Source organism: Leopardus geoffroyi, chromosome C3, assembly GCF_018350155.1.
Source record: "Leopardus geoffroyi isolate Oge1 chromosome C3, O.geoffroyi_Oge1_pat1.0, whole genome shotgun sequence".
In the NCBI taxonomy this organism is placed as follows: Eukaryota; Metazoa; Chordata; class Mammalia; order Carnivora; family Felidae; genus Leopardus; species Leopardus geoffroyi.
This window is the reverse complement of record NC_059338.1, coordinates 10,022,378-10,040,125: the sequence shown is the minus strand read 5'-3', so window position 1 is coordinate 10,040,125 and position 17,748 is coordinate 10,022,378. Positions and strand designations below refer to the sequence as shown.

The 17,748-nt window shown below is 41.1% G+C and overlaps 1 pseudogene; it reads right to left on the bottom strand.

Annotated features, from left to right (window-relative positions):
• Positions 1 to 249: 249 nt before the first annotated feature.
• Positions 250 to 12,759, bottom strand: LOC123585919 (annotated as a pseudogene).
• Positions 12,760 to 17,748: the final 4,989 nt, after the last annotated feature.

The following is a 17,748-nucleotide window of genomic DNA, read 5'->3' as shown; positions in this document are numbered from 1 at the left end:
TAACTGAAAACATCTGCCATATTATGGAAATTAACTTTTTGCTCCCAAAGCAAAGTTTCATACAACCCACTTCATTTGAACTCTCTGTTGAAGAAATCTCCAATTTTGCCAAAATACTCACGCAGAGAGATTTTGGAATTATTCGTTGTACTGGTCTAGTCTGAATTGAGGGATAAACACTTGAACACGCTCAATCTCCTTAATTAGTGTGTGTCACTGTCAGCTCCTAATATACTAACGATCATAGGATTATCCTTCAATAATGACTAAGGTGAGAACAAAGAGGAGAAGAGCTGCGCAGGCGCTTTTAAGCCAAAATCGCACAGAGGATGGAGGCTGGTTACAGATGAGGGTTCGAGTCCTCAGGGGCTTGATGATCCACTCTCTCTGGGTCAGGATGGTTCTCCGGGCCCCAGCCCACTTCCCTGGCCCCTGCAGGCGGTACTGGTAAGGCGTGCATGGGCCAAAGAAAATTTCTATCGCCAGCTTTGGATCCCACAGGAAGATAGAGGGCAGGTTGGGTTTCGCTCCTATTTCAGAGGCAATCTCATCCATGTATTCCACGTATTGCACTCTGCATGTGTCGCGAGGATTATTCAGGAATCTGAAAGCAGAAGGGGAAGAAAACCGCAGTCAGAAACCTCAAGTCAGATGACAACCTCCTTCCTTCCAAGCATAATTTCCTCTAAACATCGGTGGACTTTGTGTGAGGGGATAACCCATGGGGGAAAGGACGGATGGCTACGGGTAATTTCTTAGTGGTTCCTTTTCTTTAAAATTTTTCTTGTTTATTTATTTACTTCTGAGAGAGAGAGAGAGAGAGCGAGCACACAAGCAGAGGAGGGGCAGAGAGAGAGGGAGAGAGAGAATCCTGGGCAGGCTCAGCACTTCCAGCACAGAGCCCGACATGGGGCTCAATCCCATGAACCACAAGATCACGACCTGAGCCAAAATCAAGAGTCAGACGCTTAACTGACTAAGCCACCCAGGCGCTCCTCTCGGTGGTTTCTAACAAAATATTCACACACTGTATTTTTCATCCTCAAATCCTTCCCAGAGTCTTGGATGGTAATAGGTGGGTTTCAGAAGATTGTTGTCACATTAATGGTATTCTTTTCTTAAATCCTGCACTTTGGCCATGCATTGGACTCTCATTCAGGGCATAGTCTCATTTTGGTAAATTGGTGGGGAATATGAACTTGTACATGCCAGTTATTTAGGTATGTGTGACATTCATTTGATTTTAAGTATTACTAAAATGTAATTCCTGGCCGACCTTTGAAACCAGTTGCTGGATAACTGACTCTTTTTGGGATAAACCCTTTGGTCTTAGAGACAGGCTGTAAACATTCACACTGTAAATTCTCAACAGGTATTTGTTGCATAGAAATACCTTACATTTCCCACCTCAGTGGTTGAGAATGATTTTCTATTAAGAAGATTTCATACAACCTATGAGCCTCTGACTTCATGTCAGTATTTTAATTAGATTCTGTAATGATTTGCCAACTCATTTCTCACATTGATTTATCTTTCCAACTCCTTAAAGAAGTAAAACAACCCTTCATTTCATCTTACATTTTTTTACACTTCGCAGCTCTAAGGCTATGATATGACATAAATTTGTAATTGTATTTATCTAGTGTTACATGAATTTTAAACAAGATTCTAAGGTTTCCATATTGGACTATTCTGTACCCATACTTCCCATAAATATTCCCTACATTTATATTATGTATTATAATAGGAAGAGATGGCAAAGTTGATAATTTGAGATCTCATCTAGGCAAATAGACTCAGATTGTATGATGAGAAAAATAGAAAGAATCTTTGATAGGCAAACAGCTCCACCTAAACACGTCCAATTGACTTTTACTAAGAAGCAAGTTTCTTACCCTTTTTCAAATTTTTTTCTCTTCTGTCTTATGTCTGCTGTCATGCCACTCACCGAAGGTAATTTGTTCAATCCTAGGAAAGAAAGAAGATGAGATTCCAGAAGAAATGAATACCTTGAGAGTCATTTTGGTGGAGAACATCCTAAGTGAGGCAGCACAGGAGTGAGGAAGCTGGATCCAGGAGGTCCTCTTGTGTGCCCTCCACTCATTGTTTCGTCTGATGCAAATGCCTTACAGATGCAAAGACATGTCCTCTAATGAGTTCACATCTTGACTAGCAGACCTCAAAGCCCACAGAGAAGGATGGACTGAAGGGAGTGACACCCAAATGACAAGACAAAAAGTAGCATGCGTGTGCTTCCATTATCAGAGCATTCACTCTGGCTGTCCTTTATTTATTTATTCATATATTTTAAGATGTGTATTTACTTAATTTCTGAGAGATAGAGATAGAGAGAGAGAGAGAGAGAGCGCGCGCATGAGTGGGGGGAGGGACGAAGAGGGAGGGAGAGAGAATCCCAAGCAGGCTCTGCATAGGAGAATCCCAAGCAAGGCAGAGCATAGCCTGCCATGAGGCTTGATCCCATGAACTGTGAGATCATGACCTAAGCCCAAATCAAGAGTCGGATGCTTAACATACTAAGCCACTCAGGCTGTCCTTTAAATAGTGAGTTACCCCTGTTCATTTATGTTATGAATTTGTTTACAAATACATATTGTATTTACTAATAAATAGTGACTCAATGTCTCTTGTTTTCATTGGACAAAGATTTATTCTTAATTTTCCATCTTTAAAAAAAATTTTTTTGAATGTTTATTTATTTTTGAGAGAGAGACAGACAGACAGACAGAGCATGAGCAGGGAAGGAACAGAGAGAGAGGGGGAGACACAGAATCTGAACCAGGTTCCAGGCTTTGAGCTGTCAGCACAGAGCCCGACACGGGGCTCGAACTCACAAACTGTGAGATCATGACCTGAGCTGAAGTTGGACGCTCAACCGACTGAGCCACCCAGGCGCCCCTTAATTTTCTGTCTTAACTCATGGGAGACACCTTCCTATAATTCTCCCTCATTTCTTTGATGAGTGACATTCTATATTTTGAGAAACACAGAATGTTGCGGGAAAATATGGGGAACTTTTTAAAGGAGAAACAAATGAGCAGAATTAATACAATGTGATTGACAAAAGGTAGTTTGTGAATCTGTCTTCAATTAATTCTCAACCTTAGAATTAATGATATGGAGGAGCTGGGTTTTCTTTCTTTTCTTTCTTTCTTTCTTTCTTTCTTTCTTTCTTTCTTTCTTTCTTTCATTTTTAAGTTTATTCATTCATTTTGAGAGAGAGAATACACAGTGAGGGAGGGGCAGAGAAAGAGGGAAAGAGAGAATCCCAAACAGGCTCTGAGTATGGAGCCCAATGAAGGGCTCGAACCCATAGACCGTGAGATCATGACCTGAGCTGAAGTCATATGGTTAGCCGCCTGAGCCACCCAGGTACCGCTGGGGGAGCTGGGTTTTAATCCCAGGTTTGTCTTGGTACAGAGCTCTTACTCTTTTAATTGTGCTGTGGTGCTACCCCAGTTACTTGGTGATTCGGCCATAGATCACATAATTCACGTAATTTACCATTCATAATTCTGTGACTCTGCCTGTCCTCTTTTATTTTGAACTTGAGAGGCGAAAAAATGCTCCCTTTAATTTAGGCTCATTCCAGAATTATTCTAGCAACAATTGAGAAGTAGCATAGCTATTATTTCCCATGTATACTTTAGGTTGAGCTCTTTCTTCTACTTCCATCACTTCCTCTACTAGGTATTGCCCTAACGTGCTCTGAAGAATTATTTGCCAATAAGTTGTCACTTGATGGTAGCTTAAGGTAGTTTTTTAATCTCCATTTTTCATGGGAATCCTAAAGGTTAAATAGCTATCAAACACTGACATAACAAATACGAAGTGGTACAATTTCGGATACTGTAAAGGTTAACTTCACATATGTTTTGCAGCAGAAGACCTTTGCAATGCCTCTGAAATCACCTCTTTGGGTGGTCACCTAAGGTCAGTGCATACCCTTGAATACACGCATGGCCTATCAGCTCTGGAGTTCCAATGTGGGAATGGTGGCTCCCACTGGCTGGAGGATGCCAGTGAAAGCTAGTGTTGGTTTCTCTAGTTGAGGGGGGAAGACAAATTTAAACATGGAGTGCTGGCTGTCCAGAACTGTTGCATTGTTTTAAAAAAAGGGAAAAGAGAAAGTATATCCTGTGGCAAAAATAGCAACATCAAGGTCCTCTTCTGTACCATCTCCAAAGATGGCTGACGTCTCTGTGAACTCCCTAACATCTGATTTTATCAGAACTCTTCCAGATATTATGTGATTGGGTAGATCATCACCACAAGTAGCTTGATGACTGAGAAGTCTGAAGAATAAAAATTGAAATTCAGGAAAATTAATATGTCTTTTGGGATAGGAGTTGAGCTCAAAAATATTTCAAATATTTTTTGGTTGAGCTAAAGAAAAAAAAACTTGCATTTTTGTTTTATAAAAAATTTCTTTAAGTCAATACTTTTTCTGAATTGTTTACTGAATAAATATCCCGTACTCATTAGAATGCCAATAGCATTTATTTAATACTTATTATATGCAAAAAGAAGATTTTGCAATGGTATATAAGTTTATGCCAGTGATAATATTGACATATAATTTCTTGGAAACCATTTTTTGGGGGAGAGATTTTTTAAAAGCAATTGGTGGGAGTGTTCATACTAGAATAGGAAAATTAGATCATATTCTGATTTCCATTTATTTCGAGAACCTACATACCACTTTTATAAGCTTTACTGACATCATTTAATACTTAGTAGTCTCCCTGCTTCTACCCCAGCCTCCCTATAATTTCCCCTCCACTCGGCAACCTGAGGGATCCTTTGAAAACGTAGAATTATATCCTGATGGGTTTCTATTTCACCAAAAATGAAATCGAAAGCTATGACCATGCCCTAACCCTAAAAATCCCCCCGTGATCTGGCTCCTGCCTACATCTGTGAATTTATTTCTTACCACTTCCCCTCCCCCAACAGTCTCTACACTGGGCTGGTTCCTTGCTCATTCCATCCAGCCTTTGAACTTGTGTTTCTTCTGCCCAGAATGATATTCTCATCTTAGACATTCTTTCAGGTCTTGCCTCCTCACTTCCTTCAGGTCCCATTCAAATGCTCTCTCATCATATATACATTCCAGAACCACCCCATCTAGAAAAGATTCCTCTCCCCAACTCTTCTTACTGTTTGTTATAGCACATATGACTCCACGTCATTGCATTATCCCCTGGTTGGTTTCTCCCCTACTAGAAAGGAGGTCCAGCTAGAGCTAGGACTCCACCTGACCTTGTCCTTATTCTACTCCCAGTATCCAGAAACATACGTGACCATAGTAGGAACTCAGAAATATTTATTAAATTTATCCACACTGTACACAATCAATTTTTTGTGCTTGCACATTTATACCTCATAACAGGTAGGAGATAGGGATTGCATTTTACCAATGTAAAAAAGAAAGAAAGAAAATACTTAACTACACCAGGGTTAAAAGACAGAGGCAAAATTAGTTGTTTTTTTTAATGTTTATTTATTTTTTTGAGAGAGACAGAGACAGAGCTTGAGCGGGGGAGGGACAGAGAGAGAGGGGGACACAGAATCCGAAGCAGGCTCCAGGCTCCGAGCTGTCAGCACAGAGCCCGATGTGGGGCTTGAACCCATGGACAGTGAGATCATGACCTGAGCCGAAGTCGGACACCCAACCGACTGAGCTACCCAGACGCCCCAAAATTAGTTTTTAAAAAACCTAGAACATACCTGTGTTTAGGTAGTAAGCCATAAACGTCATGGTTAAATCGAGCGTTTAATTTATTCTCTGCCTATCTGTTGATAAAGAACGTAGGGTAAAATTTGTTGAGGATGGTCTTAAAACGAGTGAAGAGAACAGTGTCCATGGGCATTCCATTATCCCAGACCCAGTTCCAAATCCACGCACCCCGCCTTGTGCTGAGATACACCTGGGAGAGAATGCAGATAAATGAAATATAGATGCCTCACAGTGTAAGACTTTCCTTTCTCAGTTTTTCAGATGTCTCTCATTTGGCTCACGAGAGATGGATAAGAACTCTCTTGCCTTGTTAGCTTGAAGAGTTCCTCTGTCCTCAAAGACAGATAGACAGACAGATACAATCACACACACGCAAACAGACACATTTGGCTTGTGGCTTATAGTTCCAGAAATCTCCCTCAGCTTTCCTCTGGGTCTCACTCACGATCCCTCTTGCATTTTCCCCAAAGCAGTGTTTGATGCCTGCCATCTCTTACATTGCAGATTCTGGACAAACACAATGATGTAAGATGACTAGAGGTCAACAGATTGACATGTAAGATCCCATCCATCTGCTAATTATGATATTATAGAATTTGGAATACGTACTTGGTTACTAAGTATCCCTAGAAATCTAGGTATGGAAGGAATCAGAGTTGGGAGATGTATCAAGTGTCGTATCAGTGAAAAATAAAGGGATTTAAAGTGGTTTTCTGATATAGTTCATTTTTTTTTAATATATTTTTTTAACATTTATTTATTTTTGAGAGATACAGAGACAGAGTGCGAGCAGAGGAAGAGTGGAGAGAGAGGGAGACACAGAATCCGAAGCTGAGCTGTCAGCACAGAGCCCCACACGGGGCTCAAACTCACGAACCGTGAGATCATGACCTGAGCTGAAGTCGGCGGCTTAACCGACGTTTGCTCAAATGTCCCTTTCTCACGGAAACCTTCCCTGGCCACTTCATCTAACCTTGCATCGCACCCTCGTCCCCAAACTCCTCCCCTTTCCCACAGTTATCACCTCCCCATATTTATCCCATTTTTGTCTGTGTCCATCTGCCGTATGCATGCTCCTTGCGGGCAGAGGTTTTGCTTGTTTCGTTCTCTGCTGAGCCTCTGGACTCTTGGTGCCCAACAGGTATTTCTTGAGTGACTGTTGAATGATGAATACGGGAATATTTAAATCTCGAATCAACTAACCAAGAGATTTCTCTCAACCCATTTAAACCTTCATTGTCTTTTCAGACACTGGGAAACAGACACACACAGCAGTGAAAGTGGGGGGCATCTAGAATCTTCTAAGATCCCCAAAGGAGTCTCAGGCTCAGCCCTGTTTGAGAAGATTGAGCATGCATCCTGCTCCTAGGGATAAACAGGGAGGCACTGTGGAGGTAAACCATTCCTGCAGCATTCCTTATATGCGAGGTGCTTAAGCTTCCAGATAGTAAACAATAGCATTGCAGCAACTTCTAAGATGTGTGCATGGCTATTTATATTCATCATGCTATGTACCTACATACACCTTCGGGGTGTTGTATGTAAGCAATGAGTCACTGGAATCTACCCCCAAAACCAAGAGCACGCTGTATACACCATATGTTAGCTAACTTGACAATAAATTATGTATATATATATATATATATATATATATATATATAAGCTAAATCTTAATATATTTTCTGTAGCTTTGATCCTACTATTTATTTCAAACTATTTTTTTTAGTTTTTTATTCATTTAAGTAATCTCTACACCCAATGTGGGGCTCAAACTCATGACCCCGAGATCAAGAGTCACACGCTTTTCCGAATGAGCCAGTCAGGAGCCCCATATTCACTCCAAACTATTGCCAACACACAACAATTCCCACATTTTGCTTGTTAGTTGTGGAAAAATGTAACGCTTTTCTCTGAAAACAACCCAGAACTTGTGGCAATAGGTATTAGTAATTTCAATTTTTGATTTTATAATATTATGTATTATTTGAATGGACCCTGTAAGAGCATGCATTACTTTCTAATCAGAAAAAAATAATGTTTCTTTTGAAAATAGGGTGACTTTCTGAGTGACGAACTTTCTTCGAGAATAACAACAGCAACAATGATAAAACCCCACAGCGCCAGTGCCTTAACGCTCCATATGACATACCTGGAAAGTTCTGGAGTGGCAAGATGGGCTCGGTGTAAAGACCACTACACACCATAATCCCATCAAAGACATAGGATTCCTGCTTCCCTGTGGTCTCGACCAGGACGTCCTTGCAAGAGAAGTCGGAGCGTTTCCTCACGCTGTGCACCTTTGACTGGGAATGAGACAAACTTGGACATGTGGCCTCTCTTCCTGGCTGCCTCCTGTCCCAGAACTTTTGGCCTCATTGAGTAAGGTTGGTTACAGCTACTCTCCCTCGGGGTTTTCTGAGTTTCTTTATAGCTGGTTTTCCTACCAAGACCTTTTTAAGTAGAGACGTAAGCCAGCACGTCCCCAGCTGTGGTCCTGAATGTAGTTGACGGTGAGCCAACACCAGGTGCACGGTCTGGCGTTTTCAGCCAACCCATCATACCTTTTCCAGAAGGAAGTAAGGATGGAAGGTCCTGCTGACTCCACCAGAGAGGCACACAGGGCTCCCCTCCAAGATTGAGTGCCTGTGCCTTGCTGCCCCTCACTTAGCCTGGTTCTGGACCCTACCAAGAAGGTTCTGCATATGCTGAGTGTTCCCGGCTCCACTGACCAGAAACCGGATGTGCTTCGTTAGGTCAAAGTGTTGTGCATACATCCTGAGGTACTCCATGTTTCTGGAATTGTGCAAGTAGTTGGGGAGACGATCGGGGGAAGGGTAATCGCGGTAGGTTGTCATCTCCTTCGAAGTGTTGCTGGTGGCAGGTTTGTAGACACTTGCCCTGCCACTCGTAGTCTCCTCCTGCCAGGAAAAAGAAGATACTTCCCATCTTTTAGAATACAAGAGTAACAGTTAAAAAAAAAAAAAAAAAATCAATCCCTTCATTTGTCAAATTGTGAGGCTGCTGGGATGAATTCCTTCAAAGAAAGTAAAGTTTCCAGTACCTTCACGAAGAGATAAGATACCTTGTCTTAGTTTAAAACAACAGATAATTTTGTTGAGGAACAAAGAGGAGAATATGAAAAGATGGAAGCAACCTGAAAAGAAAAATGTGTGTTGAATACCAGAGAGTGAAAATAATCAGAGGAAGTTGGGGCTGCCTCTCTGCCCACTGAGCTCAGAGGGGTCAGAGTCCTGGCCAGAGGATATCCAAGGAGTCCATGCTGTTTGTAGTGACAGAAAAGAATACAGAGTGTTAGTACATTTGGCTTTCTTTTTTCCCTCCTTTTTTAAATTGATGATTTTTTTCTAATTACGAAAGCATCAAATGTTTATTACAATTTTATAGAAAATCAAGATGAATATCATTCTTGATGATCATTTTCTTTTTTTTTTTTTCCAAATTTTTATTTAAATTCTAGGTAGTTAACATATAGTGTAATATTGGTTTCAGGAGTAGAATTTAGAATATAGTGATTTATTACTTATATACAACACCCAGTGCTCATCACAAGTGCTCTCCTTAATGCCCATCCCCCATTTAGCCTGTTCCCTCCACCTACCTCCCTCCATCAACCCTCAGTTTGTTCTCTATCATTAAGAATCTCTTAGGGTTTGTCTCCCTGTCTCTTTTTTCCCCCTTTCCATATATTAATTTGTTTTGTTTCTTAAATTCCACATATGAGTGGAATCATGTGGTATTTGTCTTTCTGATTGACTTATTTCACTTAGCAGAATACCCTCCAGTTCCATCCACATTGTTGCAAATGGCAAGGTTTCATTCCTTTTGATGGCTGAGTAATATTCCTATGTGTGTGTGTGTGTGTGTGTGTGTGTGTGTGTGTGTGTGTGTACATATGTTACATCTTTATCCATTCATTAGTTGATGGACATTTGGACTCTGCATAGTTTGGCAATTGTTGATAATGCTGCTATAAACATCAGGATGTATGTACTCCTTTGAATCTGAATTTTTGTATCCTTTGGGTAAATACTTAGTAGTGTTTTTGCTGGATCATAGGGTGGTTCTATTTTTAACTTTTTAAGGAACCTCCATACTGTTTTCTAGAGTGGCTGTACCAGTTTACATCCCACCAACAATGTAAGAAGGTTCTCCTTTCTTCACATCCTCGCCAACTTGATGATCACTTTAAATGTTTTGATATATATGCTTTTGGCCTCAGTTTCTCAATCTTTCAGAACCTCTATTATCTAGTTATCTATATGCATACAGATAGGTATATTGTATTTTAGCACTTTACAATATGTTACGGTTTATAAAGAGTTAAAAAAACTTTTTTTAACGTTCATCCATTTTTGAGAGAGAGACAGACAGACAGACAGATAGAGCACAAGCTGGGGAGGGGAAGAGAGAGAGGAGACACAGAATTTGAAGCAGGGTCCAGGGTCCAGGCTGTCGGCACCTAACGCAAGGCTCGAACTCACAAACTGTGAGATCATGACCTGACCCGAAGTTGGACACCCAACCAACCGAGCCACCCAGGCACCCCTAAAGAGTTTTTTTTTTTTTTTTCAACGTTTATTTATTTTTGGGACAGAGAGAGACAGAGCATGAACGGGGGAGGGGCAGAGAGAGAGGGAGACACAGAATCGGAAACAGGCTCCAGGCTCCGAGCCATCAGCCCAGAGCCCGACGCGGGGCTCGAACTCACGGACCGCGAGATCGTGACCTGGCTGAAGTCGGACGCTTAACCGACTGCGCCACCCAGGCGCCCCAAGAGTTTTTTATATACATTACCTAATTCAATCTTGTGAAGCACATTATCATGCTAATTTTTCAGGAGTCCATACAGCACATAATATCTGTTATGTGTGTTAGCAACCATTCCTGATTTTTTTTGAAACTAAGGCTAGACACTTAAGTGATTTAAGGCTAAGAAAAGAAATACACCACCACTTAAAATATGTTGTTTTCTCACGGGAAGAATTTATTATAATCTTAAAATATAGTCATTTTAATATATGTACGCAGAAAACACAATTGGGGAGGAGGTTATTTTTTTCATCTTTTGTATATTATTGGTGAAATAAAGAATCAGTAATACATGTACTATGAATATTCTAAACTTGAATCCAGAAAATATGGAATCTAATTCCTGCTAAATCACATCAACTTTAAGAACAGATCAAAATATGTGTTTTCTCCCTCAAAATGAAGAGTATTGTTTAATAAATGCCATTGTAGTGAACACTCATATATAAAAATATCCCTTCTGAGAAGGATAGCTTCTGCAAATATAAGCAGCATTTTTTATGAGTGAAAGCTTAAAAGATGGGTATCAGATGAAATCAGATGACATGATGTGGTATTTTGTGGCATTCTGATGTGGTCCTGGGGATATATCATTGTCTGGCTTGGATAGGGAACCTGACATCAAATCATTTCTCTGAATCTATTTCTTCGCCTGCAAATAAGTGCTTGCCTCTCTCACGGAGTTATTGTGAAGACCAAATCATGCACAAAAAATGCTTCAAAACCTTACACACCTCAACAAGTGCATCTAGTGTGATATGACTAATAGCCTGTGTGCACAGGGTGCTGTAGACATCGGGCGCGGAGGCTGGAGAAGCTTTCCTAGAGACAGGCCTGTATTGGTTAAGGTCCAACCAGTAACATGGAAACTGGGGCACCTGGATGGCTCAGTCAGTTAAGCATCCTACTGTTGGTTTTGGCTCAGGTCATGATCTCAGGGTTCCTGAGTTTGAGCCCCGCGTCAGGCTTTGTGCTGACACACGGAGCCTGCTTGGGATTCTCTTTCTGTCTCTTTCTCTCTCTTTGCCCCTCCCCTGCTCACTCTGTCTATCTCTCTCAAAATAAATAAATAAACTTAAAAAAAAAAAAAAAAGAAAAAGGAATATGGAAACTACTCCCAATACTTGAAACTGGGAATGTAATGGAGGGAATTGTTCTTCCAAAAAAAAAAAAAAAAAAAAAGATAGACCTAAAAAGCCAACTAGGTGTTGGTGAGACATCCCAGAGATTACCTTTCTTTTATCCCCACATGGCAACCTTGGAGGTCGCATGGTCAAGGGGCATAACTCTAAGTTGGAGAAGGACCGCTTAGTCACATCAGACTATGATGCAGGACAGAAACTGTTTTTGTGCCAAGTCCTGGAGATTTCAGAGTTTGTCTGCGGGACAGTTAGTGTTAGCTGCCCTTACTAGCACATATATATTATTAGGATGAAGATCAAAATCTACAGATAGATCAAGCATTAGCATGTATGTGGTAGCTGAAAGCCAAGGTGGGGTGATAAGGAAGAATCCCAAGGGACTTGGAAAAAGTAGAAGACCAGAGGATCGAGAATAGAACCACAATCAGCCACGTTGAGAGGCCAAGTGGAAAACTATCGCGTTGGAAAAGGAGAGAGGAAAAGAGAGTGAAATCACGGAAGCCAGGGACAAGCAGTTTTTAAACTGAGTTGGTTTTTGACACTTTTAGATCCCCTTGAGAAAGCAAGAAAACTCAACACAGGAAGTCCATCTGATTTGACAGCTTTGATTGGTACCAGCCGTGAGAGCAGTTTTCTGGGAGGGCTTGTATGCCCACTAGGTAATGCTGGTGGAACTGCAGGAAGTTAGACTCTGTAAGGAGGAAGGACTGTTGGAGCATCATCCTTGGGGGAAGGAAAGATTGGGATTCGACGCACAGGTGTAGGCACTAATAAAAATAATAATTATTACGCTGGTAGTTGAGGGTAAGTTACTGCTGATATCTTTGCATTCCTACTTCCAGATATGGAAAAGATGTCATCACACATGCGGTGACATAGTCTATTCAAACTTACCTGGTATCTCCACAGTCCTCCAATGTCATTGGTTCCTTCAAAGCAGGTGGGCTCCAATCCCTCCTCCAGACAGATCTTAATGGCCCCTAATCCACTGACCCCAGCACCAATCACCGCAATTCTCTTTCCTGGCATTGTTCCCTGTATCAAGGAATTTATTAGTAGAAAATCAAATTTTTCTTGTCATGGAATTTTTTTCTACAGTTCAACATCATTAGGTTTTTTTTTTCTTTCTAAAATTGCTAGCTAATGCGTTTAAGTAATGTCCTACTCAAAGCTGCTATCCAATTCAAAGGTTCTCTGAGCGACAGAAAACCCTACCTCACACAAGACTTTCTCATTTTCAAGTACAAAGTAGACTGCTTAAAAAAAAGTTTTGGGGGACCCTGGGTGCCTCAGTCGGTTAAGCGTCCGACTCTTGATTTCAGCTCAGGCCAGGTCAAAGATGGAACCCCTCGTGGGCTGAAGATTCTCTCTCGCTGTCCCTCTGCCCCTCCCCTGATCGTGTGCGTGCATGTGCACTCTCTCTCTCTCTCAAAAAAAAAATTGATTCCTAGGGGCGCCTGGGTGGCGCAGTCGGTTAAGTGCCCGACTTCAGCCAGGTCACGATCTCGCGGTCCGTGAGTTCGAGCCCCGCGTCAGGCTCTGGGCTGATGGCTCAGAGCCTGGAGCCTGGAGCCTGTTTCCGATTCTGTGTCTCCCTCTCTCGCTGCCCCTCCCCCGTTCATGCTCTGTCTCTCTCTGTCCCAAAAATGCATAAACGTTGAAAAAAAAAAAATTGATTCCTAAAGTTACACACACACAAACACACACACACACACACACACCTCCATATACAGATTTTGCACAAACTGACTTTTAACTCCTTCTGCTACTGCGATCTGCTTGTCGAAACACTCATGTTGGTGACTTTTGCATAGTTTACTTTTGATTTAAGCCAGAAAATGGCCACTTTTGCCCTGTGATAGGGTTTGAGGTGGGTGGGAAAAAGAAAACTCCAACAGAGCATTTCATCAAGTAAGTATCGCTCATCTCACTGTTCTTGGGGCAGAGTGCAAGCTACATACATGTAAACGTTCTTCACAAAAGTAGTCCAACTGCCTTCATCCTGAAGATTAACGTTCTGCCATTTGCTCATTCACTAAACATTTACTGGTATCTACTCTGTTGCAGATATGACTTCAGTTGGGCAGATATAGCAGTGAACAGATCTAACATAGTTCCTTGAGAACATTCCAATGATGTAGACAATAAACAAGGGAGTAAATAAATAGTAAGCTGGATGATGATACACACTATGGAGAAAAATGAAGCAGGGTAGGGGCTGTGGGGAATACAGGAGGCAGGCTATTGTTTTCTACAACACGGTCAGGGAAGGGCTCCCTGATGACACTGAAGCAGGAAGTGGGGGACCAAACCCACCTGTAGGCATCTGAAAGAGAATTCCAAGCAGAGAGTCTGAGGCAGAAACATGCTGGACATTTTTGAAGAAAATCAAGCGAAGCTTTGTGAGTGGGTGCCAGAAGGGTAGAGGGTACAATGAGGTTGGAGATGAAGTATTAGGCGTCAGTGTCAGGGTCAGGATCAGGGTCAGGGATCAGATCAGGCAGTGCACTTTTCAACGGATGGAGCAAAGAAAATATACGGACAATATCAACAGGTATTCAGAAATGCCACTTATCTGTAAGTGACTCTGAGGACACCACTCTCCTCACCCTGTCTGCTCTATGAGCTTGCTCTGTCCTCTGCTACTCAGTTGAAACATGAGGAGATAGAATTTTCTTCCTTCCTTCCTACTTCCCTTCCTTTCCTTCCCTCCATCCCTCTTCCTGTCTTTCTTCCTTTCTCTCTCTCTTTTCCTTCCTTCCTTCCTCCCCCCTTCCTTTCTGAAATAGTTTTTTAAAACTTTTTAAAAAAAAGTTTGTTTATTTATTCTGAGAGAAAGAAAGAGAGAGAAATTGCGAGCAAACAGGGAAGGGGCAGAGAAAGAGAGAGAGAGATTGAATCCCAAGCAGGCTCCACGATGTCAGCGCAGAGCCTGACACGGGGGTTGAACTGCAAGATCATGACCTGAGGTGAAACTAGAGTCAGATGCTGAACCAACTGAGCCACCCAGGTACCCCTGAAATACAGTTTCCTTAGGAGAGGTCCCCTTAACTCTCTGGTGATTTTCTCCCTGTATCTTTGCTCTTTCGCTGAATTTCTCTCTGAAAGAAAAGCTGAATTTCTCTCTGGAAGAAAAACTGAAAGGAATTCTGTACTGCACTTTAAAAAAGTTTTTAAAAAATGTTTATTTTTGAGAGAGAGAGAGAGAGAGAGAGAGAAAGTGGAGGAGGGGCAGACAGAGAGGGAGACACAGAATCTGAAGCAGGCTCCAGACTCTGAGCTGTCAGCACAGAGCCCGATGTGGGGCTTGAACCACGAACTGTGAGATCATGACCTGAGCCAAAGTCGGACACTTAACCGACTGAGCCACCCAGGTGCCCCAGGAATTCTGTACTGCATTTTAATAAGTTTCTATTACAGTGGATAGGAGCTGCTATTAAAATATGAGACTGTTTTTTAATCTGGAGTTCCTTGGTAAATTCTTTTAAATTAAGGCTTATTAACATAACCCTGTACATTTGATGTGCTACTACTTGAAAATGTATCCAGAGGCTATAAGCAATGAGTTTACCCAGTGACAGCAGCTAGTCCTTAAATAATCCCCCCTGAGTACACCAGTTAATGCATAGGTTTTCCACGCACTTCGCAGGATTGTAATATCAGCCAACACCCTAGATCACAAAGTAGCAGAAGGAGTCTATATTAACAAAGAAATTGCTACCAACAGAAATACATAGACAATGAATGTTGCATTTAATCATTTGAAAAGTGAACCCAAATACTCAGTGTCCATGTGTTTAATGCCAAGGCTATTATGTTTCATTGGGACATATACATTTGTTTGAAAAATCACCTTTCAAATATCAAAATTATCCGGTCACTTTTCTCCAGGGTAGTTGATTTCCTTGGCTGCTGAAATAAAAGGCTATTAGCATGTGCAATCTGTGTTTAGTGTGTTGTAGGTGTCTCCTTGATCATTTATATGCTGTGGCTTCTTCAGCAGCTCCCCTTGACCTCCAGTGCCCAGTCACCTCTGTCTATTTATCCCCTCATCTGAAACAAACTCAAATTAAATCTCAGTTGGCAAAATCTCTCTCCATACGTATAGCCAACACTGACCTCAACCTGTCTTCTTCCTCACTGGAAATGGTAATGAGTTGCTCTTTGGATAAATTCTTAGTCCATTTTTCCTTCCCTTGTGAATATTCCAATTAGCCATTTTTTTTTTTAATTGCACATATAGAACACAAGGATATTTTTCTAATCATGCACTTATATGGCACAAAATAAAACATTTAAAATCTCATTAAGCCCCAATTTCTTTGAGGAAATAAAGGTCATAAAACTAACCTGCCACAAGAAGGAAAATAACAGCAGATTTGCTCTTGAAGTTTCCTGGTGCCAGGGTGAAGAAATGGGCTCTGAATCCTTGTCTCCTATGAAGACTACTGACTTCTTCTTTGCTGTTTTCTATACTGAGGAGCCCGTCAAGGTGAGTTTTATGCGATGGCTAATTTGCAAAAACTCCTCCTCTTGTCTCTCCCCCTTCCACCTGGATTCTAAAGTTGGGATTCGGGTAAGAAACTGTCATGATGTCAAATTTTTCTAAACATAGTCATTGTGTTGGTTTCACAAAGTCTGATTAAATCAAAGGTAAGAAGGAGCCTGGAAGCAAGTTCATTTAGACAGTATACAGTTTGGAAATTGATCTATAGTGAAACTCAGAAAACATGGGGAAACATTTCATCTCCTGGGATGATAGATAATTAATTTAATTTAAAATTTTTTTTTTTTCAACGTTTATTTATTTTTGGGACAGAGAGAGACAGAGCATGAACGGGGGAGGGGCAGAGAGAGAGGGAGACACAGAATCGGAAACAGGCTCCAGGCTCTGAGCCATCAGCCCAGAGCCCGACGCGGGGCTCGAACTCACAGACCGCGAGATCGTGACCTGGCTGAAGTCGGACGCTTAACCGACTGCGCCACCCAGGCGCCCCGATAATTAATTTAATTTAAAAAATTTTAAAAATAATTTAAAAAGATATTTCTTATTTTTAATTAATTAATTTTTATCGATTTATTTTTATTTTTAACTTTTTTTCTAAATATAATTTATGGTCAAGTTAGCTAATATACAGTGTATACAGTGTGCTCTTGGTTTCAGGAGTAGTTCCCATGATTTATTGTTTACCTACAACACCCAGTGCTCATTCCAATAGCCACGTTGTGGAAAGAGCCCAAATGTCCATCAACTGATGAACATTTGATGTGGTTTATATATACAATGGACCTAGTTTTTGTTTTAGAGAGAGAAAGAATGCGGGCAGAGAAGAGGGGCAGAGGGAGAGAGGGAGAGAGAGAGAGAGAGAGAGAGAGAGAGAGAGAGAGAATATCAAGCAGAGTCCACACTCAGCATGGAGCTCAATGCAGGCTTGATCCCACCATCTTGGGATAATGACCTGAGCAGAAATCAAGAGTCTCACACTAAACTTACTGAGCCACCCAGGTGCCCCGAATACAAACGCATTTCATTTGATAGAGGATCATCACCAAATTTAGAATAGGGAATGGGAGCCATTGACCAAAAACATAACTCGTACATAATTTCGTATCCATTTCTGACATTTCTTTAAGGTAAATTCCTACAACTGCAATGGCTGAGTCAAAGGGCATTTGAAGAAGTTTTTCAGATCTTTGATGTATTGTTTCTAATAAAGATTCAAGCGGTTTCATTATAATTTAAAATGTTTGAAGACACCCTTTCCTTCCTCCTTGTTAATTACATAAATATTCCATTTTCTTAATGAAATCTGCCATTCTTTGAATATCAGTGAGTCTAAACTCTGTTCGTTTATTTTTGGTCCATTTGTATTTTTCTTCACTGAGTTTGATGGATGTCATTTTTACATATTTCTATTCTTCTTGTTGAAAGAAATCTTTAAAAAAATTTTTTTTAAACCTTTTATTCATTTTTGAGACACAGAGAGAGACAGAGCGCAAGTGGGGCGTGGGCAGAGA